This window comes from Canis lupus, chromosome 24, assembly GCF_048164855.1.
Source record: "Canis lupus baileyi chromosome 24, mCanLup2.hap1, whole genome shotgun sequence".
NCBI lineage: Eukaryota > Metazoa > Chordata > Mammalia > Carnivora > Canidae > Canis > Canis lupus.
The window spans coordinates 17930122-17957251 of NC_132861.1; the positions used below are offsets into that span (position 1 = coordinate 17930122).

The window sequence follows — 27130 nt, forward strand, 5'->3', positions numbered from 1 at the left end:
GGGCTTTCCCAGGTGCTGAAGTCATGGAAATTTTATGACATTAAAAAAAAAAAAAAAAACTTTGGTTCTACAAGTTACCTGTGTAAAATAATTCCATAGTGCAGCGGTGTTTCTGGAACAGTATTTCCCAGACTGTCTGTTAAGAGCTACTAAGGGCATGCACAGCGACTGTTGATTGCTGTCTCCACATTGTGATGTCAGGGACTGTAAGTAGCAGGATAGAATGAGACAGGGGGTCATGCCCCAGGCCTTCCTTCCCAGCTGACCAGCTCAGACCTTTACTAGTTCTGAGCCCAGATCTGTGGATCTCATCCCGATCTCGATTCTGGGCCCAATAAGAGCAGAGTGAACTTCTCTCTAATTCCAGTTGTTTGACAAGGCCTGACTCCAGAGCTCAGAGGAGCTGAACTTTGTGTTGGGGTCAGACAGTGACAGCACAGCCACTGAAGGCATGGGGTCCGAAGGTGGCCCGAGCCATAACACCAGTGTTTGAGACATGTTCATGTCAGTGAGTCATTCTCATTTCAGAGCCTCCAAAAAGAAGTCCACACTGGAAAAGCAGGTATGTTCCATATAAAGTCTGAGATGATTACTGGTGGGGACCAAGGGACAGAGGAACAAAGGAAGGAGCTAAATAAGGCCATAGGAGAGGATGTGAGGATTTGCAGAAAACATTTAGTGTACCAAACGGGATTTACTGACGACTCAGAAAGGTCTCTGGGTTAGACCTCTGGTTTATCCAACATATTTCTGAGATGCCGATTCATCTAGCATATGATGTTTTACTATCAAGGGAGGCTTTGTACAGACCACAGGGTCTGGGTCACTTAGGTAGAGATAGCAAAGAAGGCTGTGCTATGGTGTGATTTGGATGGACCCAAAAGGGACTCAGCCTCCTCTGATGATATGCCATCTGCAGACTCACTATCTGGGAGCAACAGGTGTGATGAAACTGCAAAATTTCACTCATTATGCATTTAAACTCAACTGTGCCTGAAAATGTGAAGCCTGGCCTTTAAATCAGATCATTGAAACATTCCTTTTAAAGCAATACCCAGCTTTTCTCAGATTAAAATGGCCCCATTCCTATCAGCTGCTCCCTCTTACTCAACCCCCTAATTTGGTACCCAAGTGTGAGGGATGGGAGATGACTGGCATATCTTCATTTTGGGAGGCCAGTTGCACTCGGACCGTGTGTTGGTCCTCAGATGTGTGTTGGTGACATCTACTGGTCTTCAGGGTCTCTTGTCCTGGCTTGGACTCTCCATGCCTAATGAACTCATGGTGAGTCTTAAGTTCCAGTCCTGTTCCTGGAAGCTTGGGCCCCCATTCTCCTCAGTAACTGGCTTCTTCTGCCCTCATTCTTGGGGAGCCCTGATCACACCTCAAGAGGACCCCCATCACCACTCAATTTTAAGTGCCTGAGGAGATGTGCTATTCTTTGGTTTCCTTTCATCACACCTTCCTCCTACCATTTGAAGGTACCTTTGTACCTTTCTCTACCGTTTTGTGTACCATTGAAGATCCTGCCTCCTGCTCTCCCTTCCATCAGCAGAAGAAACACAGTAGAAAGAAACACAGTAGAAAGCTCTCTGATATGAAATGTCTGTGCTGGGCCTTGAAATGCTAAAGAAAGGGAGAAAAGAAGTTAGACAAATCCTTTGGGTCACAACAGAAATTGAAGTTTGGGAAGCTATATAAGCAGCCAGTGTGTGCAACAAAGGAAAAAACACTTTTTATGACTACGAACATAAAGTGTATCACTTTATTGAGTTTTTGTACCTTAGTCACTTATTAAATAACTTTATCCTATGTTACTGTCACCCTAAAACTTTAGCCATCTCAAATTATGTCTTTTATCTCTATCTCTGATAAGAGATATTCTGGAGAATATGTTCTTTTTGTGGAACAAGAGATAGAATGAGATCATGGCAAAGCTATGCGCTGTTTCGAGAGGTCCATTCATTTTTGGACTTGTGGGTTCTCTTCTGCCAGAACAGTCCAAATGCTTTAGTGAAGCGTACTCTTGAAGGTTTATCTCTCTTAACCTCAGTGTTTGGAGGGAAAGTAACAGCACAGCAGCAACAGCAAGAAAATCAAAACAGAACATCTGATGGAATTGCAGCTGAGCGAACAGGGTTTTTCCAAAGTCTGAAACATGCCTTCACTTAAGAGAGTACAGCACCACGGCAAGTGTACACGTGGACTCTAAGAATTTCATCAGTTTGTCCCTTTGATGATAGGGTTAAAATGAAAAAAAAAATTTCTGGAGCCAGTCACAGTGACCCACAGGGCCTTAGGGAGCAGGGCTGTAAACAGCTGAGGCAGTGAGGGAAGAAGCAAGGTGTCGCCTCCTGATAAGATGCAAATATGATCTCTAGAACATTCTAGGTTTATATTAGGCTTCTGTGGTACACATAAAAAGAGAATTGTGAAATATTTATAAAAGTATCAAACCTGAAGAATGATTAGAAATGTTAATATCTTCATTACTCACTGTGCCTTTACTTCATCATTCCAAGAAAGAAAATATGTCCTCCAAGAGAGTTCCAAGAAGCTAAATATAGATCTGGTAAAAGATGACAAAGTATAGCTCAGGATTGACCATCACCTCCTAGCTTTGTGACCTAAGGTTTATCATCTCAATCAGTACCCACTTCATAGTGTTACTCTAAGGGTTAAGTAGGATGATAGTTGGAAGGTGCTTAACGTACATCATATAGGTTAAGTGCCTGGCATATAGAAAGCACTCAAAACAGGGCATCACTTATTTTATTATTTTATAAAAATATATCTTACATCTTAACTTATTCTTCATAAGTCTAGTTTATGCAGAAGGAAGCAAGAAGTTGGTGGCGTTAGCACTAAATGACATAATGTTTGCAAAAGTGCCAGCACCGTGCCGGGTACCACCCAGGACGCACCCAGGGTCCAGCAGATTAAGCAATCTTCTGTGGGCCGCAGAATCACTTGGTATTGCCTCCCAAAACTGAGACTCGGGTCTAGTGCTTCTGATTATAGGCCTAGGACCATTTCCAATTCACTATTCTGTAATTTAGGGGTAGGAAACAGAATTGAAACTTTTTTTCTTGTTCCTTTACTGAGAAAATGAATCCTTTAAGAAGGCCTCTGTTTATGATACATCAGGCCCACATGGGTTTTTTGTACTTGTCCATTCAATTTAATACACTTAAGTGAGAAATGAGCCTGAGCTACAGGAACCATCTAGAATACTGGAGACTGGAGTCAATTCAGTCACTATGTGTACATGGTCTTGGGATTGATGCTGTCAATTAGGATGGAATCATGTTACCAATTACTTCCAAATACAGGGAAAATTTTGGTGAGATGTCCATCTTACATGTTCATTAAGAGCTCAAATCAGTGACATGTACCCACATGCTCAAATTTCAAATTTGTCACAGAAAAACCATCCCAGCTGACACTGTTGAGCTCCTATAGTCCAAGAGGGATGAAATTTTCAGATCTCCATCCACAGCTTTCATCTCCAACAATTCACTGGCCACATACCTTTATACTTAGGACCACATGCCCTTGAAAAGCTGTTAAGAGAGAAGCTAGTTTGTTCAACAACCTGTTCTTAAAGCACTGTTTACCCTGAATCACCACTTCTAGATACTGTTTTGTAGTTTATTCTGCACAGATGAGGGACATTGCAATCTTCATGGTGAAAGCAAATAGATGATAGATAGATGATGATGATGATGATGATAGATAGATAGATAGATAGATAGATAGATAGATAGATAGATGATAGATAGATAGAAAGATTGCCTTCCAATATTTAAAAGTATATTATTAGAACTTTGATATTAAATAATATATTGAAACTAGAAAAATAGAGAGATTCTTAATATATTAACTCTAAGAAGTATTTGAACCCCAGGAATTAGATTTCAAAGGATTTAGAAAGAATTCTTCATAAAAGGCTTTAATACTGCATTTTTTGTTAAACTGAAATTTGGGCCACTTTTGGTTTCATTTTGTTCCTGAATTATTCCCATAATAAAAGTGTGCTCCAAAGCTTTCCCCAACTCACTGGAGGGGGTGATGTAGGAAATGGTAAGGGAGGGATGAGTTCCTGCACTATCACCCCCACTCCTGCCAGCAGCCTTATTCTATCACTAAAGAGCCAAACTGTGCCCAATTTCTAACATAAGTGCACTGCCTTAAAATCAGTTGGTGATTCTCTTTGTAACTGCACACTGGAGTCTTTGCAGGCACTCCCTGTCCCTTTTCAGAATTAGCTTATTTATAGTCCTTGTTCTCACTTCCACCCATAACTTTCTGGAGCCTTCCAAGCCTGGTGGGCAACTGCTTCTGCTCCCCATTATGTCTTCTTCCCACTCAAATCCTCGTCCATTTCCCAGGATTAGATAGAGGCTAAATGTCTCCTATTCTGAACAAATGCCTCCCATCTGAGAAGACCCAATCAAAGAGAAGACCCAATTCTCAAGTGTGCACTAATGTAATTGCTCACCCTCGCCCATAACCCATGATGTAAACCATTTTTACTATTATACCTTCAAAATGAGAATAAGGGAACTGGTGTTCTGATTTCTTTTATGTGATCAATACGTACAGGGCTTGAGTTGTAAGACCTGGTTGGGAAAACTTACTCTACTAGGTACAGAAGTTAAATGTCACTGATACAGAGATTGCCAGTGAAGTCACCAGAAAGAAAATGCCAGACACTAAAATGATGTGGGTGTTGAAAGCTCGTCATTGTTAACATTTTCTGGTGACCTTCATTGTTTACCAACTTACTGAGAAATGTAGCCTGATTATTTTCAGCAACAATGCAGTCATTTCTTTGGAAGCAATAATAATTGCCATTGCAAATGATTCACCTCTGTCAGAGAGGGAATAGCTTTTAAATCTATTTGAATAAGAATATTATAGCACAGTGTCTTGTAGGCAGCCACGAATTATTGAATTTCCATGACCCAAATCATAAGGAATCTTTATTTTAAGTATTCCATTTACAAAACACCTCAACTATGTTAAAAATCATAGGACTCTCGGTTTACACTTTAAAAGCAGGGAGAGCTCAGTGTCTCCCTTTTGTTCCTGGATAAAAATAGTCAAATGAGTTATGGTGAAGGGCAAAGAAAAAGGTATGCGTAACACCAGTAGCATTACTACTGTGGTAACAAAGTCAATGCAGTAGTGTCTACTGTTGCCAGTGCTCTGGCTGCGAGCATTAGAGCATCAGCATCACCGCTCCACTCACTGACTGCCCACAACCCATCAGGTGCTGTTTCAGGGGCTACACACACACTCTTTAAACCCGTAATGATTTTGCCCAATCGAAATTATTCTTCCCACTTCATCGATGAAGGAAAGAGCACCAGGAAGGCTAGCCAACCTGCCCTGCTAATAACGAGAGAAACAGATTTGATTCCAAAGTCCCTGTACTTTACACTAACATTTTCCAAATGAATAAATGCCTCAGTACAAAAACCTCAGGGAAAAAGTTTAACATCGACGAGAAACATCATAGCTCTCCATGATGTAGAACCAGAAAAAAAAGAAAATTAGTCATAATAACACTTTCTTATACATCTCTCCAATGAAACATTTTTTTTTTCACTGAAAAAATGAGAAAGAGGAAAGAAATACCCAAAGAAAATGAGTGTAAAGTGGAAATAGATTGGTGACCATGGCTCATCTTTCATAATGGACATACAACAGTAGCTCTATCCAGATAAAGAAGGGGTGTCCTGAGTTTATTTCCATCACCCCAAAGAATCAGCCAAAAATACTAATTCATTCATTTGAGGAAAATAAATCCCCTTCACACCCTCTCTCACCTATTAGAAAACACAGCTCCAGTTGTTGAACTGTTTTTCACTTTCTTTCTTTTTTTTTTTTTTTTTAAGGTTTTATTTATTTCTTCATGAGAGACAGGGAGAGAGAGAAAGGCAGAGACATAGAAGCAAGACTGCTTCTCCCTCTGGGGGCCCCGATGTGGAACTCAGTCCCAGGACCCCGGGATCATGACCTGAGCCAAAGGCAGACGCTCAACCACTGAGCCACCCAGGCATCTCAGTTTTTCACTTTCCATCCACTGTCACCATCTCATGAAAGTCAGATGACGCTTAACCTAACAAACAAACAAATCAGAGTCAGCATCCTTCTTCTAAAACCAAAGCTGTTCACAGTGTCCTGATGCAGAGGTACTTTGGTGATGACACTGGGGAAGGTCAGCACTCACTCGCACAGAATGATGACCTACTAAAATAATAGGAAGTGAAAACACACCCCCAGCTTCTGTGGAGAGAGTACATTCACAAAGGGGAACCAGAGGCCCCACCCAGGCTCAGATTTTCTATTCGCCCCCACTTCGACTGTGATTTCACCACCTTACCATCTGATCCTCTTGGTTGATTTTGATTGATTCCCAGTGATGGGAAAGCTCACACTTAATTCTGATGGCTGAGGACACTCCAGTGGTACGACTGATTTATGGGGGTTGTTGTTAGAAAGACAAACAACTCCTTGAAAACCTCCAGAGAGCTAGTGATTTGCACAATAGCTCTTGGTGACCTTACAAAGTGGAAGAGGGTTTCAGTTCTTACACTTAGGGTTGAATTACCACCCCAAAAATAGGCAGGGAGATTTCCTCCCATGATGTCAGTTGGATGGATGAGCAGTGTTTCTAAAGGAAGCAAGCCATTTTGGTCTTTGCTGCCTCTCCCTTCACTTCACCAAGAACAGAAAAAAAAAAAAAAGAAGAAGAAGAAGAAGAAGAAGAAGAAGAAGAAGAAGAAGAAGAAGAAGAAGAAGAAGAAGAAGAAGGAGGAGGAGGAGGAGGAAAGAAATATTAGAACTGGGGGGTATTCTCCCCATCTTTCCAGAACTTACCACCTGGTTTCTCTGTCTTCTACAGGCTTTTTTGTTGTTGTTGTTGTTGTTGTTAGAACAAGTCTGGTTTTGTTAAACCTGGCTCACTCAGCCCCTTCTCAAATTTAAGAAAATGTTCATCACTTTCAACTTCTACTTAAGAAAATGTTCATCACTTGCAACTTCTACTTTTGAATTCACCACCTTTATACCCAAATACCTACCCACCCATAAAATGAAGAAAAGTAACAAGACACTCTATGACATTTAGACTGATGACCTGAAAGTTAAGAATATGTATAACACCTATCAAAGCGATTTACAAATTACATAAAGAATCTATATCTATAAAAACACATTGAGAGAATTTAAAATTATGTTTTCTTTCATTGGAGATCTTCAGTTTTAAGCTCCAAAAAAAGAGAATTCCAAGAACCCACATTTAGACTGTGATCTCAGGGAGGCGATTGGAGTCTGGCTCTCACGTCATCAGAACCTCAAAGAATCTGGGGATTTACAGTGAGTGAAGACACACACACACACCAATTCAAACCTCACAGAAACGCAATGAAGAAAAATATTTCTAAAGCCTGGGCAATCTTCAAAAAATAAAAACTTCTTAAAAAAACAAACCAGGAATCACCAAAATACATTTCGTCTAAGGAATGACTAGCTTCGTCAGTCATCTTTAGACCTGACTATGCTGAAACAACAGAAATGATTCTGAGCGCGGAGGAGTGAGAATGAACTTCTTATTTGAGCAGCTCATTATTCTGTGTGAATTCCTGCTGACTGAGCCTTTTCCGCGACTACCATGACTGCAGGGCCCAGTGAGAGCCAAGGCTTATACTATAGGCCAAGTCTCATGCTAAATACTTTGCTTGAATTCACTGTGATAACCAGGAGAGTCCATGAGGTGGTAGAAGGATTCCAAAGGATAAGGAAGGAAGTGAAAGAGCATTGTGAGCCTGGGGAGTGAAGTGGCCAAAGGTTCAGAGCTGGAAGGGAAAGGGGAGCGGATGAAGGAGGCTCTTATAGAAAGTTAATGGAAGCTGAGTCCCGAAAAGTGGTTGGAAGTCTAATTCTAGGGATCCTTTAGTGCTCATCCAGGAGCAGCTGTGTCCGAGGAGAGGCAGGACCTACAAACCAGAGCTTTCATAAAATCCCTGGGATAAACGAGGGTACTTGGTTCTTTCTCTTTCCTTACTATGGCTCCTGAAGAACTCCTGTTATCATTATGGTCATGCCTACCATTATAAGAACAGCAATTTTTAGCACACACACCCCCACATGCCTCTCCTGCAAGAGGGATGCAGAAAGAGAAAGTTTTTCATCTTTTTATTGAGTCAGTCAGTCAACCCATTACTGAGCCTGGTTTGTGGTCAGGGGTGGTCCTGTGAGAGGTGCTGAGTCATGGCTGAGAGCCCAGCCCAGCTCAGCTCCTGCCCCAGGCCACAGCTCACAGCAGGAAACCAGGCCCAGAGCTTGGGGACAGGCCTGCCTGGGTGCCAGCACACACAGGTCTTCAGCTTAGCCCAGGTCAAGAGAGATTGCCTCCCTGCCACAGATCCATCATCATCCATGCCAGCCATGCCAGCAGCTCCCTCAGCCTCCCTTCCCAGCCAGTCCAACCCAGAAAAATGATATATACTCACACAACAAAGCTGAAGAAGGGAAATCCTATAAAACTCACACAAAAAGAGATCAAGTGTTCCTATCCAAGAAATGAAACAAATTCTTTTATTTCTTTTCTTTTTTCTTTTTCCAGGGGGTTGGGGGTGGGGAGTTGTGGTACTTGTTGTTTAGTAATTAGTAAGTATAAAGTGTCCTGAATATTAAAAAAAAAAAATACTGCATAAGTGCTGTACTTGTGCTGACTGTGGAAAAAAAATATTTCTGGAAGAGACCATTGAGGTGGGTTGGTTGAACAGAAGATACTACTATTGCAACCTTTTTTTTTTCCTGCCTTGACTAAGGTTGGTGTATTAAAAATGACTCAAAGAGAGAAGGTCTTAAAAGACACTATCACTAACCATTAATACCTAGGATATAAAGAAATGTCTTGCCTCAATTTTAAGTAATTATCCTGCTTTTACTTCATATGTCTACTATCTTATTAAGCCTGCGTGAAATGCATAATTACCATTCAAGGGAGCTTGCTTTGCCCACATTGGCAGGAATGTCTCCCAGCAAGCCCCTGTGAGCCCCTTGAGGGCAGAACCAGGGCCTGAGCAGCACCAGTTCTCACCAGCACAGCACAGCACCTGCAATGTGGGCATTTCACAAACAATCACCAAATGGCAGAGGAAGATCCCAATCACAACAACTTCAGTCACTTTGCACAGGAAGCGTAGGCAGTTGCCAGGTACCCCTGCTTCCAGCCTGCGCTTTAGGTCAGGCCCTGGGCATCCCTCCCAGGGATTACTGTATCACACTTCCTAATTGATCCCCCCACCCAAGTTCCAGTCTCATCCCCCTCTAATCACACCCCACTAGCATACCAGAGCAATAATCCTGTTATGCCATCTGCTGAGGTCTTCACATCACCTTCAGAATAAAATCCAGATTTCTTTACACACTGTTGAGAATCGTCTCTTTCCATGGAGGACAGGCTTACAGTATTAATGCTCCCAGGTGAGAAAACATGTTGAGTAAGGTGTTAGAGAAGGTGTGTAAAGATTCCCTCCTGTACTCACATCTTCATAGATCAGGAAAGGCGTGAACCCCGGGAACATACTGGGCAGGCACCCAGTAACTGCCAGACCTGAGGACCCCGGTAATGGTGGCAGGAAAGGGGCAACAGGGGGAGAAGACAGATGATGCAGTGCACCGAGGACCATGTTCCCATGTGGGCTTGCAGGTCACAGACAAGAGGCTATAAACCCCGGGGCTTCGCTGCCTTCCTCAGTTGTTCTTCCTGAGATGGCTTCACAGACTGACACGGGGCAGTAGTCAGATGGCTGGGTGGAAAACCCAAGCCTTGGCTCCCATCAGACCTCTCAGTGCCCTGGCCTCTTGGGCTACCACACAAACCACACAAACATGAACACATTCTATTGTTTGTGAGGACTTTCAAAATAGCCGCCCTTGTCTCAAAATACCCATCTTCTCTCCACTCTGCTGTCCTTTCTGACAGAGAGAAGCAGAAAAGCCATTCAGACACTACAGATGCATTTCGCTCAGCAAAGCCCGCAGTTGCTTCTGCTTCCTCCACCTCGTGACTCATGCAGGTCCTATCTCTTTTCATTTGCATCTGTCCATTCCCCAAATTTGATGAGAGCACAGCACCTCTAAATACCCATCGGTTGAACACAGGTACACATTGGTTGAAGGTCAACACAAAGCTCATGTTGTCAAGTGTGGCGAGGGCTGTTCTGTCATAGCAGTTGTGCTCACAGGTTGGCCTACTCTGAGCAACAAGGGAGTGGGTTGCTTGTATCCTTCTTCTCATGTATAACGATAGCAGGCCGAGAGGGGAATCCATTGCCCTGTGACAAATTTCCCCCAAGTAGCCGCTTAAAACAATGACATTCATTTATCCCAGTGCTGTGGGCCAGGAATCCAGAAACAACTTAGCCAGGTGGCTCTGGCTCAGTGTCCCTCATGAAACCGCAGCTAAGATACCAGTCAGAGCTGGGATCACATGAAGACACAAAAGGAAAAGGTAGCAAGTTCAGGAAATCACGAGTCTTGCATGGCTTGGTCACATGGTGTTGAGGAGGGAGTTGAAGATCAGGACAGGAGTCTAGAAAAGTAGGTCCTCCCTAGACTGCAGTGCTTCTCGAATGGCAGGGGCTGACTTCTGGTGTCCACTCTGTGGTCAGTGGGGAGCCCTTCTGGAACTGGACTACCTTGCCACCTGTGTAGAAATAAGTCTCTGGCACTGGATCAGGTGGGATTAAATAAAAAAAGAAATCAGGAGTCTCTACTAATGGCCCAGGGAGAAGTGCTGTTCTTCCCAATCAGGGCTGGGGAAGACAAGACAAAGCATCAGAACTCAGAGAAGGATCCGATGTTGCAAGGAAGGAAAGAGGATCACCTTAACAAAGCAGACACAATTTGACACACCCATAACAGTCCAGCACTTTCTTCAGTGTTGATCAAGGATAGTGTTTCCAGGGCCCAGGACTTTGTCCATCCACCAGGGAGGGATGCTACAGGCATGTCTTTTGCTCATGTCCATGAAATCTCACATAGTAAGAGTAGCATCCTCATGATTGAGCAAAAACATTTCTTCAAAATGACCTTAGGAAAGCACATTTGTCTATGGGCAAAATGACTTAAAATTAGTAAAGTCAATATTTAATTTGGACCTATTTAGGAAAGTGGAATTCTCCATGGAGAATCAGAACTGTCACCAGGATATGGTGAATTAGAACAACAGCCCTGACGCCTGCTTTTGAGAAGACAAGACTGCTGGTCCCAGGGAGTGATTCAGGGCAAGGAAAGGAATGGATTCACCAGCAAGAGCTGTGAGCCAAGAGTTTGGTTAGACAATCATTCTCTAAAGGTCATCCCACCACCATCGGTTCCTCCTGATTTTACTAAACCCTCCACCCTCCAGCCCAGCTCCAGATTTCTCTCTTCCACTGTAAGATTGCCTTCGATGTTTATGATTCCCTTTTTGTTCATAGAAGAATAACTGAGGTGTGATACATACTGTCTTATCTGACCTGTATTATGCAGCCTTGCGGGAATGACGTTGGACCCTCCACCACCCCCCATCTTCTAAGAGAATCCTACAAAGGCTCTCAGTTCCAGATGAATCAAGAGACCAGCCTGGTACCATCCAGTGCCTAAGAATGAAACAAGTCCCTGCCACTCTTATTTGCTCTCTCTCTCTCTCTCTTTATTGCTCTCTCTTTTTACTCACCTAGCTAAAGTTTCTCAACTTTATTGATCTTTCCAAAGAATCACCTAATAACCTAAAAACTAGGTTATTCATTTGAGATCTTTCTTCTTTTTTCATGAATGTGTGTACAGCTGTAATTTCCTGTGAGACTGCCCTCACTGCCTCTCTTTTGCTATGGGTTTTACTATGTAGTGTTCATCCCTCTCTTTTAGCCATAAAAATAATCACACTAAACTGGGAAAACAAAGGCATGAGGGAATACAAGTGGTCAGGAGTGTGGCTTCTCCCTAAATTAAACCTATCTGGAAAAGATTAATCCACTTGTAAATTGAGTTTTTGTTCTGCCTAAAGGAGAAGCTATTTTTGCTAATGAAATTGTGATCCAAAAAGAGGCTCTTCTAGATCTTCTTTGACATACTACGGCACATTGGTACACTGAAGCACAGAGTAGACTCAATGTTGATGAGTTTGTGGTAAATATCTCTAGTGACCAGGAAGAACTGGTCACAGCTTTCTCTTCTATCACCCTGGGCCATTAACAGTTCCAAATATTGTTGCAGGGGTCAGGTCACCATGATCCTCATCCAAGGCCACCTCTCCACACTGCCCAGCCTCTTCCATCAGCCAGTGTGGAAAACTGGCCACACTTCAGAGGAATGTCCATCATTTTGCGGTCTGGGATCTGGATGATTTAGCAGGTGACCATGAGCCAGCACTAAACAGAATGGAGCTGAATTTCCTAGGGAGACATAAAACTAATGTCCTGGCCTCTTGTGGTTACAAAAGATCCTTCCCAACACAGCACAACTCAGCCCAGGAAATTTCCCAGGTGATTTTAGTTGGATGCAAGTTTGCCCCTCATTTCCAAGCCTCGACTGTTTTGGAATGTTGCTATGCATTATTAAACAGCTGCCACATTTTGTCCAAGAGGTGGCCACATTTCAGTGGCTGGTGAAGTAATTCCTGTTTATATGCACAGTTGCAAAACATTTCGGAACCCTCTGGCATGAAAAGCATCTTATAATACATCATTACTTATTTTTAACAATAGTCGGAGAGGGATGAGGACTTTTTCCCACATACACATACTTTGAAAGGTGATAGTCAACCAGGAACAACTTCTGATGGCTTCTCTGCTTTTATCCAGTTGATTGGAGCACAGCTGGGAATGTCGCTTTAATGGTGAAACAAATCTTAAGGTAATTTCTTGGAATGCGTATCTGATGAGACAAGACCGAAAACAAAAGAAAAAAAAATAGTGAAGCTGAACACAGTCATCTACATATTTAGTTGCTTCGAACAATAAGAACCATCACACTGGAGAAGAATTTGTGTTCTGTTGAGTCACATAGCCATTGTGCTCATTCATCATGGGCTGGGCAGCCGATGTAATTGTGAAAATCAAATTATTTCTTTCAGAAAGCTGGCCAAAAAAATATTGCAAGAAACTTGGCATATTAGTATAAATCAAAAGCTATGTATTACTTAATCATGTCATAGTTTGATAGCTCTTTTTTTTTCCTGAGGGGATAAAATTATTTCACAGCCCACAGTCCCAGGTATTATTAAAATTGTTTCACAAATGGGAAAACTATGGCAAAGAGAAAGTGAGTAACTCACTCATTCTCTCGGCTGAGTCATGGCCCAAGAAGCCTAAGGAAAGAAGCCCTCTCTCCTCACTTCTTTCCTCCTTGCCCCCTAGAAGGATTAGAGTGCCAGGCAACATTTCTCCTTAGCTTCATGTTTAGTAATTTCTTAGGTTTAGATCAACTCAAAATTCCATCCTGAAGTAGAAAAGAACGGAAAGGATACAAGCCAACAAAACAAGGAGCAGGCTAAGCCTTTGATACACTGCTGCAAGTCAAATTATCTGCTAGAAATAAATAGAAAGCAGTGTTCCAAAAAGAGGCATTTCTTTCCATGTTAATGTAAGTCACTTAACCTCCCAATCAGTCTTAACTCTGTGCCAATGCCTGGCTTCTGATTGTCATGAGTTCCATAAATCTGCAGTCATTTTCTTCAAAGCAGAAAAGCACGCAGTCTTTCTTTAATAAGGAAGCACACTTCTGAAGTTCTTCCAACCAAGAATAGACACCTATTTTAAAGACTGCTCCATTATGGGGTTTCTGTTTACAGCCTCTTTACAAATGCCGTGGAAGGCATTAACCAAAACACATCAGGGCAAAAGCATTTTTCAATGCAATTAAAACACAGTTCGTTGTGCATACGTCTGATATACCCTTTCTTATCGCAGCTGTCTATCTCTTAACCTCATCCACGACTCCAAAAACTGCAACTGGAAAGTTCTCAAACTGAAAACTGGGTGCAGGCCAACATGCAAACTTTATATTTGCTTAGCAAACATCAAAGAGTGAATAATGTCTTGTCATTCCCTGACCTTACAAGAAGGTTGGATATAAAGTAACAGCCTGAGTCACTATGCACAATGACAGCCCCGAAGCAATTTATCCCTCGGCCTGGATTCTTTCCTTCTTTGTCCAGAAGGGAACAGCCAGCTACTTTGCAGGGGCTAGGTGCTTCGTGTGTGCCTATTATTTCATTACCTACACAAAGCCACCAACTGAGGAAGAAGATTGGGAGCTAGGAGGCAGAAAACCAGGTTCAAGTGCTGGCCTCCCTCCTAACCAGCTGTGTGGCCTTGGGTTTGGCACTCCACCTCTCCAACCTTTTCCATCTGTGAGAGGAAGAACAGATGACTTGCAAGGTCCACAAGTCTGGGATTCAAATGCAGCAAGCCAAGGTTTCTTTGGTCCCTGACAGGGAGATGCCAGGTCCCTTCAGGACAGCACTGCTTCCTGCCTGCTTCCTTTACTCCTTCAGGACCACGTACTCCACTCCATGAACCCACCAGTCTTCACTTGCTGCCGGGTTCATGGGAGCCAGCATCCTCCCTCTCTCTGAACCGTGTTTCCCATGCTCTCGAGGACTTAGCTCAGCCATCGCCCCCCCTGCTTCCTGGTAGCCTGTGTTCCCCTGCCATGACTCGGGGCACCTACAGGCTGGTCCTGAGTCCCCCTGGTCACAAGGCTACTGGTCCCACTGGGCCAAAACAGAGTGATGACACCAGTGATCACTTCCTTGGGCCTCATCACACTCTCACTCACGACCACTCCCAGAGGCAGGCGCATCTGGGAGCATCCTAGATAAGGAAAGGAAAGTAAAGAGAAGATAACATGTCCAAGATTCATATGATCAGTAAATACAGAGCTGGAATTTGGATTCAGGAGTCCTCCTCCATAGGTGGGCTCATACTGTCTGCTGCCCCTCTGCCAGATGCCCAGTATATGTGCCTCAGTGCCCCGACACCACCGACCACAGCCAAGTGGACCATCCCATCCTGAGCACCAACACCGTAGGGATGGGCACCACTGATCCCATACTGCCTAGACCGGCAGCTGCCTGCCCCCAGAGCTGTCTGCAACCCCCTCGGGTGACAAAGAGGCTCATACACCTCACTGCCTCCACTGGCATCTTACACGTGATAGACAATAAATGACTATTTATTGAATGAATAAAGGTATTAGTGAGACTTTAGTGTTCATCGAATTATGGATATGTTTCAAGACATATCCTGAAGACAGAGTAAAAATGCCCAAGAGAATGCAATTTCTTCTACGTTAAGAAAAGGTTTTTTTTTTCTGAAAATATCAACATCACACCAACTAAAATAAAAACCAATTCCACAACAACAAAATCAGAAATATTCGAACCAAATACCCAATGGGATGTCACATAGAAAAGAGACCAATTGGCTTGGGGACACATTTCTCCCTGGAGATTATGGTCATGGCCAGCCTCCAGGAGAAAAAAAACAGTCAGTGTTTACAGATTTCAGCCCATGGGACTAAAATTTATTGTTCCCTGAGAATTTATCTTTACCTGCTGGCTTCTAGCTGGATGTTATGCGTTACACTCAAACATATCCACGTCCATATCCATCAGCGGCTATGTATGTCTTTTTAATTCCACCCTCTTTTTGTTTGTACCATTGTGGATGTTTTGTCTGTTTTGTTTTGTTTTTTTTAATAACATTTTATTTTTCCAGAGTCAGCTGTGTTCTTCCTTCTTATTTTCCCCTCATGCTCTTACTCAACCCAATGACATTGTTTGAAAGTTCTTGTTATTTGAATATTAAAATCTTCATTAACCCACAATTTGTTCTTTTTGTGGTCCTCAAATGCACATGTTCTTGGCCTCCTTCACATGACAGCCTCACTCAACGACACACCTTTATGGATTCTCACTATGATAGATTCACTCCACCAAATCATCCCTAGATCAAATCAGTTCTTTTGAAAATATCCTCATTTTGAGTATTTGCCTAGGTGAGGAATATTATGCAAAACAAGACTGGCCCTAGTTCATTGACAACAAGAGCTAGGTGATGGGCACACAGGGGTCCATTAGTCTATTCTCTCTAGCTTTGTTATGTTTGACGTTTAAAGTTCCCCAAAGTGGGAAGTTTAAATGATATTATTAAGCAACACTAGGAAAAATATGTGCTAGGAAGCAAAAGGCATAGATATTCTCTAAACACATCTCACATGAGACTCAAATGTTTCCTCTCTTCCCCTGAAGGTCTGATCTAGGTGCTGCCCTGAATGCCCTGTCTGGCTGTGCCTGAGGATCTCCTTCCCCTGCCCTGCTGCACAAGCTTGGGATGGACGTTATAGGTAAACGAAGTGACAGTGGCCACTTTCCAAGCCAAGCAGCCAGGAGACAGAGCGCAGGCCAGAAAGTCTCAGCTGCTGCTGTGGGAGAGCCCTGCTCAACTTGTAACTACAACAAGGCTGACGAGAGAGGGTTAGCAGAGCCAGCAGGGCTGTCCTCACCCGCGCTGGGGCTGTACTGGTGGCCCGACTCCGGGAAGGATGAGTGATCCTATGGCCAGACCGGTCCCTTCAGGCACCGGGTCTAAGTACTGATTCATACATAGGACCTCTTCAGAAGAATTGCTTCCATTTTTGCAAGTCTCCTTTCAGTAAAAGAAGTCCGCAATTCACCAGAAAAAAAAAAAATATTCTGATAAGATCCACCATGACTTCATTTCAATAATGAGATAACTGAGACTCGAAAAAGTAGAAGAAAGTGGATTTTTCTTGTTAACCCAGAATCAATATCACATCAGTGAGACCTTTGTTAAAGGGCAGGTCAAAGATTTCAATGTTTTCTTTGGTTGTCCATCCCTCCCACTTAAGCCTGGACGCTGCTGAGAAAAATAACAATCATATCAGTCTATGTCATTTGGGAGGAAACCTAAAAACTAATCCCGGAATCAGAATTGGCTTAACATATCTCCCAGCAGTGGTGTTTAGCATTTAGCATACTTAGGCATGAAAAATGTCCTTGCCTGTATTGATGCCAGAAACAAAGCAGTGATTGCAACGGGCTTGATCCAAGTGGATCCATGCAGCTGGTAGGTGGTAGGAAGGCCGTACCAGGAGTGCACACCAGAGTACTGAAATGCTCCCATACTGACTAGTAACCAGCCACCGAGTCTGGATCAGAGTTTCCCAGTCCCTCTTCTCCTCTTGGAAATCCACATCCCCATTAGGGGCCTCCAGAGATGTGCCCCAACACTCAGGTCTGCATTTATAGCAAACAGTTGGTGCCATGCCAATCAACAAGTATTTTTGTCTTTTGGCCCTGGGCTCGACCTGAATGACTCTCTTCATAGTCACATGGCTTCACAAACACAGGCAACCACAGCAGCCACATCTCTGGGCAAAGGTGACTTCAGGGTAAAATTTTCAGAAGAAAATGCTGCCCAAGGGAGCATGAGCCTAATGAAGCAGGGCCCCCAGGGACTCGGCTGATAACCCCACAGACGTAAGAGGATCCCCATGTGCTGTGAAGCAGACAGCAGAGATGAAGATGCCACAGATGTGACATCAAGCCAAAGTGTAAAATATAAAAAATCAAGCCATAAAAAGAGTTTTGTCTGTTTGTGCTGGCATTAATCAAAATAAAAACTGGTGGTAGTGTTGGGTGGCTTGAAAATGTAAGATGAACCAAAATGGACTTGGGAATTTTATTCATTATAAACTTTTGGGCTACAGAGGCATTCAAAGTCATTTATTTCATCTTTGATTAGACTGAATTTCTATAATAGAGAGACAATCAATGTAAGTTATTGAAGATGATGATGGTGGTGATGATGGTGGTGATGACAATAATGATGGTCCTTGTTCTAACAAGCATGAAAGTTAACCCAATGTTTTCCCCCTTTATCATTCCATTACCTCTTACCTGCCTCCTACAATCAAAAACTATACACATTCTTGCAGATGATCATAAACAACAACCAAAAAATGGTCCCTGAGAGCAAGAATGCTGCTTTGACATTGCTGATGGCTATCAATCTCATACTTCATCAGTAATATAGGAAAACATACTCAGTTGAGCTCTTACAGGAGCCCTAAGTAAAGCTTACAACAGTATTACTTATTGCTCATGCTTATTTTCTTGGCAGAAATGATAGGACAAATACCTATTAACTGTACAACTTCCCAGTATTGGCGGCTGGGTCACTGCTTGTCCTTTGGGAGCAGAGATGACCAGCAATGCTAGCTGGTGTGTGCTGGGGACCATGTGGGGCCCAAGCAGCAACTGGAGTTGGAGCAACAACAGGTGAAGTGAACCAGGGCTAGTAGCGAGGGCCTCTTTATCATCATCAAACCTGATGAAAGTCAGTGCGGACTCATGGTAAACATCATCTAGGATTTTCAGCATAAGGGATCCCACCACGTGGGTTTGAAATTCATGCAGACTTCTGAAGACTTTCTCAAAGAACACTGCATTGACCCGAAGGACCACCCTTTCCTTGCCATCTAGTAAAACACATGCACACGGGGCCAGTGGTTGTCATGGTATAAGAGAGACTCCACATCGTGAAAACAAGTCTCTGTATGGGAGACTCACCTGCAGTTGCCAAAGCATCCATGGGCATGTTTGCATCCATGCTGGCAGGAAGACTATTAATGATAGCAATTCTTGGAGAAAGCATAGAACACTGGCTTGTGGCCCCTGTGCAGTGCTATGTGTTATCATCAGAGTAAAATGTTTTATCCCAATGCTAAATAAAAATTAAACAATGGCCTAAGAAATTAATGTTGGCATAATTCCAAAAATTCAGTGATGGAGCAGACAGGGTCACATAAAGCAACATAAAATTCTCTGAGGCCAAGTGTGGGTAATCAGAGAAAATGTCAAAGGTCCACTCATTCCAGAGGTCAATTCCAGCTAGCTAAAGTGCAGGGCAAAGGGCAGGTAGCAAGGAAACTGCAAACAATTAGACCAAAATTAAAAAAAAAAAAAAAAAAAAGACCAAAATTCAAGTTTTCAGTGGAGATGGCAGCAGAGTATGGAGTTGAGACTTTCTACTGCTCCATATTAGTGTATGGACAGACTCGGGGCAAGAACATGACCATGCAAAGGTTGTAACTCACTTCTGCAGGCAGAGAACATTTCTCATTTGGAGAAGTAGCATGGCCAAGGTAACTGTCTCATAAATGCACATGGCACTCATGGGCTCCCCTGGAGAGCAGCTATCTCCTGCTGCTCATCATCAAAGGTTGCGCAGAGACACTTTCTTGAGTATAAAGGGGGCAGCAGGGCTTTAATGTCTCTTACTACGAGTCCAAGTGCATAACTGTGGTTGAACTCACAGAGAAGCAGCCCATGTTGACCAGTCTCTGCTACTCATGCCCCTACACAGTCTCTAGGGCTACTTGGTTAAACCAAGAGTTTCAACCCAAGCCATCAATACAGAGTGTAGAGTCAGGAAAAGAACATCTTTTGGAGGGTTCAAATTATGTATCATGGACTATTAGTAGGCTATGAAATCAAGTTAGTGCCTCATGGCAACGTCTCTTCAGTGCATTTGAAGAGAGTAAAATAGAAAATAGAATAATACTTAGTTAAGTGTATTAAGTGTAAGTTTTTTGTAGGTAAAACTTGGTGTTTGGTTATGATGTTAGATGTACTTCTTTGAGCTTTCCTTTGAGAACTGCTGCTTTGGAGCTTCCTTCACACAGGTGTATTAGGGGATCTGTCCAAAATTAGGGGTAAAGTTGTTTCATCAAAATTGAACAGATGTAATTTGCACTAATAATCCAAATATGGAAAAGAGAGGCACTTAATTTTACTACCTCCGAAGTGTAATCATTTTATAACCAAGGAAATAGAGCTGGTCTCCTCTGTGATAATGCAAATGACCATAAAAAGCACATGAGCATAAATCACATCTGCCCCACTCATGTTGAACTCCAGTGTCTGCAATCTTCGCACAGCCCCACATCATCTCCAAATTTATAGGTTCCAATCCCTCATTCCCTAATTCTATGCAGAAAAAAAATGGTTGTAGTCTTTTAAACTCATATCCTAAAATAATTTTTTGCCATGTTTCTGAATAGAAAAAAGGCAATGATTTCCTGCATTGGGAAATGCATCTTAAATGTGCCCAGTAGCTAAATTCAAGTTGCTCTCTTCCTAGTTTCTAAAAGTCCCTTCTAAGTTACCTGTGCTCTGAGCAGCAGTTAATGTTAATTTTGAGCACAAAGGGAAGCCAAGCCAGAGTCCAGAGACCACTGATGTGGAAGAGGAAGCTGCTGTGGCTGCCACTCAGACCTCTCTTCAACCTTCCACCCTACCCCTGGGTATTAAACTCTCACTTACTCTTCCTACGAAGTCCCTGTAGGGTCTAAGTGCTCTGGGTCTATGGCTAATGCTGCCCCATACTTTGATGTGGAAAGATGTCTCTAGAATTCAAAACTAAGGATTTGATGTAAGAAACTATTTATGGATGTCTGGAGTTTCTACTGCTCAGAGGAAAGACACACTACAATTAAGGACACTGTTTTGAAAAAACAAAGTTCAGCTGACCCATCAGACCCCATGGATCTGAGTTTAGCACAGGAACTCAGATTAAATGTGTTTCAACGGCTAACACCTTCCACCGGTGTCCTGATGTGGGTCACTGCAAAGCCAGAGGCCACCACACACGACTCACAGGTGCTGACAACTCAAGCGACATGTGCCCTGAAAATTGAGATCCACTGGCCATTGTACCACCTGGACTTGGAAGAGGTGAAATTAACTTCTGTCGATTTGCATTCATTTAAAATTATCTTCACTGAAGGTTAGATTGTAGATTATAGAATGCAGGTCTAAGTTTAATTTATTTAATTTTAATTTAAAAAATAATTTTTATTTTTATTTTTAATAAATTTTATTAATTTATTTTATTTTTATTTTATTTTATTAAATTTTTATTTAATGATCATGATTTCACTCTCCCACATTAGATGTGAGAATATAATACAATTCAACATCAAATCTAAAAGAGTCAATGACAGGTCAAGTCTTGGAAACCAGGAGGACAGTACTGTGCACAATATTGTATAGAGTACTGTTTTATAGAACAATTTTTATAAAATAGCAATGTTACTGGGTGGAATTGTCATCCTGGGTAGAGTGACAGTAAAATTTACGCAAGAACAAAACAGTTTATCATGAGCAGTAGTCGGTGGCTCCAAAAGCATTGGAGAATGCACTAACTTGGCTATGAAATCTAATATACTACATCCAAAATATTACGTTTTGTGTCAGGGTTTATATCAGTAGTTCTTCTGTTCCCTGACCACATTAAAACTTAGCTCATGAGGGCCACATTGGGTGCCTCAGTGGTTGAGCGTCGGCTTCAGCTCAGGATGTGCTCCTGGGGTCCTGGGATCACATCCTACATCAGGGTCCCGGCATGGAGCCTGCTTCTCCCTCTGCCTATGTCTCTGCCTCTCTCTGTGTCTCTCATGAATAAATAAATAAAATATTTAAAAATAAAAAACAAGGGCAGCCCCAGAGGCTCAGCAGTTTCAGCCTGGGGCGTGATCCTGGGGACCTGGGATCAAGTCCCAGGTCAGGCTCCCTGCATGGGGCCTGCTTCTCCCTCTGCCTGTGTCTCTGCCTCTGTGTGTGTGTGTGTGTCTCTCATGAACGGATGAATAAAATCTTAAAAAAAAAAAAAAAACTTAGCTCATGAAAGAAGCCATAACATGTGAGAGTCCTGGATATGGATAGGTAGACCCTGTACATATGCAGAGTAAGGAATAAATTGTTCAGTGGATTTCAGGAAATGCACTGGAAGGGCCAGAAATATTCTTTACTCCACCCCACCTCCACTATGTTTCAAAACACCTCCATCATACCAATGTAATAGACAAAGACACAATCTTAGACATTTTTTTCTCCCTATTAGTTGGATGTTTTTTAATGTTTTGGCAAATATGTAATTTCATATAACTTCATGTAAATAACATGTAATCCAAGTACATGATAGCGATATTTCCGAAAGCAGAAATTGACAGGAGGCAGGGAAGCACAGACAAGCATGACTACATCAGGCTCTTCCAGAAGGTGAGCGTGAGCCACTGGCAGGGAAGGAAAAGCACATGGTCTATGCTTCAAAATTTTGTATAAACTTGACTGTAATCTCAGATGTCATTGGTAGGAAGCACTGCCACTGGCCATACCGCAGGAGCTTACCAAAGACTTGCTGGCAGCGTGCTAAATGAATTGAGTAAATTTATTGAAAGGATAAGTCTTAGGGGCACCTGGGTGGCTCAGTCTGTTAAGCATCTGCCTTTGGCTCAGGTCATGATCTCAGGGTTCTAATCTGGAGCCTCAAGTCTGGGAGTCTGCTCAGTGGGGAGTCTGCTTCTTCCTCTCCCTCTGCTCCTCCCCCCAACTCATGCTCTCCCTCTCAAGTATATATATATATACTTGGCGGTGTGTGTTTGGCTCTCGGTGGTATCCAAAGAATGGTCTTCAGAGCCCCATGGTGTTGTTGGAAGAGCAGTGGCACCAAGACGGAGAAACAGTAAAGAGCATTATTTAAAAGCAAATGGTGATTAAAAAAAAAAAAAAAAAGTTGCATTGTGCCTGCACCTAGCAGTTAAGCTAGAACCCGCACTCTCACAGAACACGTGGAGGGGATGTCCCCTTCTTTATTCCAAACAAACCCTGGGGAGCATATGTTATCCTTTTGTTATGACTTTTCACTTCCAAAGTTGCCTTTAGTGTTCATTTTCTTTTCTTTTCTTTTCCTTTTTTTTTTTTTAAAGATTTTATTTATTTATTCATGAGAGACACAGAGAGAGGCAGAGACACAGGCAGAGGGGGAAGCAGGCTCCATGCAGGGAGCCTGACGTAGGACTCAATCCTGGGACTCCAGGATGACGTCCTGGGCCGACAGCAGGTGCTAAACTATTGAGCCACCCAGGGATTCCCTTCTTTTCTTTTTTTTTTTTTAAGATTTTATTTATCCATCAGAGACGGAGAGAGAGGTAAGGGGAGGCAGAGAAAGAGGGAGAAGCAGACTCCTCATTGAACTGAGCAGGGAGCCTGAGGCCAAGCTTGAGGCCAGGCTTGATCCCAGAGTCCTGGGATCATGACCTGAGCTGAAGACAGCCGCTTAATCGACTGAGCCACTCAGGTGCCCAAATGTTCATTTTCAGTGCATTTTTATTTGATGAAAATCTTATGGAAGAGGGAGGTAGCATGATTTCTCCTGGTCCTTTAATCCCTCTGTCTGGCCTAGATCCTGAACACCCAGGGACCGGCAGTGGCTCAACTCGACAAGCATTTGTGGGTCACTTCTTATAAGTACTGTGTGTACCTTGGGACCATAGGAGACCTACGGAGGAGGCTGACCCACTGCCTTCCTGCAATCTGTCCATCCCTGTACCATTAGGTAGAGAAAGGTAGGTCCAGTAAGTAAAAAAGTGTCAAAGATGAAAAAATATCCTGTGACTGGGATCAAGGAAGGCTCTATGAAGGAGAAGTTTAGAAGCTCTCTAATTGAAAGCAGAATCATTGGGCAAATCAAAATAATACTTGCCAGAGACAGGGCACCTTTCCTCCAGGGCTCCATGTTGTGGGGCACGTCGCTGTCCTGATGTCCTGATGCACCTCTCATCATGCCACGGGTCACATGCCCGCCAGCACCACCCTCTCTGCACCACCGCTGCCAGAAGGTCACATCTCACTCCTGCGGCCCATCTTCCAAGGAAGAGAGGCAAGAGGCAAACCTACTATTCTTTTGCACAGCCCACATCCCAAGTTAATATCCCTGCCACATCATTTCTTTTGAAGTGTCTCCCTGACCTAGGAACTCACTTGTACTCAGATATGAAGTTCTCAATGGCCTGAGTAATGGTTGGGGGGCAGGGGGACAGTCTCAGGAGGACTACCTTCCCTGAATTAGCAGCACTCTCTTTGTCTAAGCAAGCTACGCGGAGGAAGTTTTACTCATAAGTTCCCGGTCACCACTCTTCTTTCTCATCCATCGTAACAAGAGACCCTGTCACAGCTAAAGAATCCAAAATATCAACTGGTGAAGAGTAGTAAGTCCTAGAAAGGCTAAGGAATAAGCCGTTTAATTTCTTGCACATTTTCTAGGTCTACTGAGAACGTTCCCGAAATAATCTGACCTTCAAGAATCTCGAAGGTGCAGAAAATGGGCATTTTAAGTCACAGGCAACCAAAAGTAAGCTTCAGCAAAATTTGCTTCCAGGAACTCTTTCAAATCAGAGGAATCTTACATTTTGGATTGAACGACCAATTTTGGAAGTCTTCCACTTTCAGGGAACAAGAGGAACAAAGCAGTTGTGAATTCTGCAACAGAAAAAGATCTTGTCCATTACAAGTGTGAGCAGAATGAGGCAGGAGGTGCCCATGTTGTGAGGACCCAGGGTAGAGTCATCCAGGCTGCTCCACCTGCCCCCATATTATTGAGTTCCCGCAAGGCCATGCACAGAAGTGGGATCAACACGTGTGGGTTGACCATGGGAATGGTGTAATGCAGGAAAATATATCACCCCAAATGCCATAATGACTTAGAGCACCTTGTGCATAGCCTGGCTTAATGTTTGCCATCATATACTGAAAACATCATAATACAAAGTCTGCCCTCCACTGGACCGTGAGCCCTCAAGGATGTGGCTTGCCTTTTATCCCTCAGCATGTCCTAGGTCTAGCTCAAAAAGGAACTTTGTTTTTTTTTTTAATTTTTATTTATTTATGATAGTCACACACAGATAGAGAGAGAGAGGCAGAGACACAGGCAGAGGGAGAAGCAGGCTCCATGCACCGGGAGCCCGACGTGGGACTCGATCCCGGGTCTCCAGGATCGTGCCCTGGGCCAAAGGCAGGCGCCAAACCGCTGCGCCACCCAGGGATCCCTCAAAAAGGAACTTTGAAATGACCCAATAGATACAGCTTTTCCAACAAAACAGGCCTAAGTCCCACACCTTGCGAAGTGTCTGCTATGTTTCTAACTCTGTGTTACAAAAAAAGAAACTGAGGCATAGAAAGAGATCACGCACGTCCGTGAGGAACAGAGCTAAATCCAGGCTCCAGTTCCAGATCAGCCTAATCAAACAGCTACCAAAATAACATGATAGAATCCAGTCTTGGGAGAACTTTTTTAAGTTGGAAGAGTTGGTTGGTATCCAAAAGCAAGATAATTGGTTAATTCACATCTATTTCGTTATAATAGATTGCCTCTGGAGATGCATCCCAATTATGGACGGCCTTCTCTTCCTGGAAGAGCTGAAAGTAAACAACAACAATAACAATAATGGAATGTGAAGAGTTTCTCTAGCTGTGCTGGAGAAATTCAGGGCCAGATTAGACGCTTATTAGTCAAAGAGGCATTTGAACTCTGGGAAATCAGGAGCGGAGTCCTCTGAAGAAAAATTGCCTTTCCTCTCAGCCTCCTCTCACTGATTCTACAAGTCTTTCCCAGTTGACAATGGCTCTGCCCCGAGGACATCTCTGGGAGGCGTGACTCTCCAAGGTCTTTATTGAAAGCCCCACCTGGAAGGAATGATTACCTAACAATTTGCCAAAGGGAGGGCTGCAGAACCTTTGGCATTTTTGAATTGCAACTGTTTTCTGTCATCGTAAAGAAAAAGCTAATCATTTTTTCCAACAAACCACCCCCTCTGTCTCCTGCACAGACTATTACGAAACTGCCAAAGACCACACACTTGGCTTTCTCTGTTTTCACAGTTTTTAAAGCCATCATCAAAAGGCAAGAGGAGCCCGAGACGAGGATTTCTTTCCAGCACAGCATCTGAAGTGGAATTCCATTGGTAGAATGCTATTCTCTTCTGGCTACCTTCCATAAGTTCCATCTTCTTATTAAGTGTTTATCATCTCGCTTAAAGAAAAAGGAGAAGAAAAAATCTCAAACTGTGTCCAATTGGGAAAATGCCATACAGCCCTTACAGTCATGCTATCGAATATTCTGGAAATGAACTTTAAAGACCAAAAAATTTAGCTCATAATATAAAAGTTCAATTTATGATAACATTTATCTCCACGTTAATAAGGAATTTGCAAACAAAGATGATTATCCAGGTCTTTGAAGATGTATGCCATGAATCAATCCAGCTACATATTAGTGATACAAGGCAGTTGGTTTTAACAGAGTTGGCCCGATGTAAGATGTTTCTTTTTTATGTGAAATTATGTTGAGAGAATTTTGAAATGCACACCATCTGAGTCATAGGCACTGGCTTAGAAGCAGGAATTTAGCACAAACATTTTTTAGCGGCAGATCAATGATGTAAAGTTTGTTTTCAAGGGAGAATAAAATAAATGTTTCACTTCCAAAACCAACCTGACCTACAGGGCAGAGAAGAACATGTCATCGGGCCCAAAGTTTAGGAAAATCATCAGAACCATCGATTCATCAGGAACAGGCTTCCTGGGGCATGTCCTCTGTGAACCCTGATGCCCTAACAGGGAGCTTTCCTCTACCTGCCCCTCTCACCCTATCTCTGCAGACACGTATTCCAGAAACTGACATCCAGTTCCTCTGGGGTCTTAAAGTGTGATCCCCCTTCCCTGGTAACCCTGTGACAATGCTTCTTACCACCTCCCAAGATGAACCTGGCCTTAGCCTCACATACACACTTTTAGATTGATAAACGTGAGATATTCTCGAAGTTTCTGTTTATATTCCAATTTATATTTTTAATGGTCCAGGGAATTAGTATTATCTATTATAAATAACAGCATCTTTAACACCACAGGTTGCTTTATGACAGGGTGTACTTTTGCTTATTCTACTCCTGCTATGTGGATTTTCCATCCTACCTCTGACTTTCCAAACCTAACTCAATCTTGCAGACTTAATTCAAGCATTATCCCTATTATGAAACCTCTCCTACTTCTCCTACTGCCTGGAATTTTTCACTTCTTACTGTTTCTATTCTACCTCTTTAGAGTGTCAGCCATTTCAGTCCTGACCCTCCTAGAAAAAGAAGAGCTGAGACCAGAAGTGAAATCTTCATCTTTATCTTAGACAGGAAGATAATTTCAAAC

At 42.9% G+C, this 27130-nt stretch overlaps 2 long non-coding RNA genes across 9 annotated transcripts in view; one reads left to right on the forward strand and one right to left on the reverse strand.

Annotated features, from left to right (window-relative positions):
• LOC140615825 (uncharacterized) overlaps positions 1–2623 on the reverse strand; it is a 63796-nt gene extending 61173 nt beyond the window's left edge. For 3 of the 8 annotated variants that reach the window (XR_012016316.1, XR_012016314.1, XR_012016315.1), the window contains exons 1-2: positions 2498–2622; positions 79–1626 (exon numbers count right to left, since the gene is read on the reverse strand). This is a non-coding gene — a long non-coding RNA (uncharacterized lncRNA). Of the gene's footprint in view, positions 1–78; positions 1627–2497 lie in introns of all 8 variants that reach the window. The other 5 variants (XR_012016317.1, XR_012016310.1, XR_012016312.1 and 2 more) reach the window with 4 other exon arrangements.
• On the forward strand, positions 77–16738 carry LOC140615824 (uncharacterized). The gene is made up of 2 exons (XR_012016309.1): positions 77–562; positions 16319–16738. It is a non-coding gene; the product is annotated as an uncharacterized lncRNA (long non-coding RNA).
• The last annotated feature ends 10392 nt before the right edge of the window (positions 16739–27130 follow it).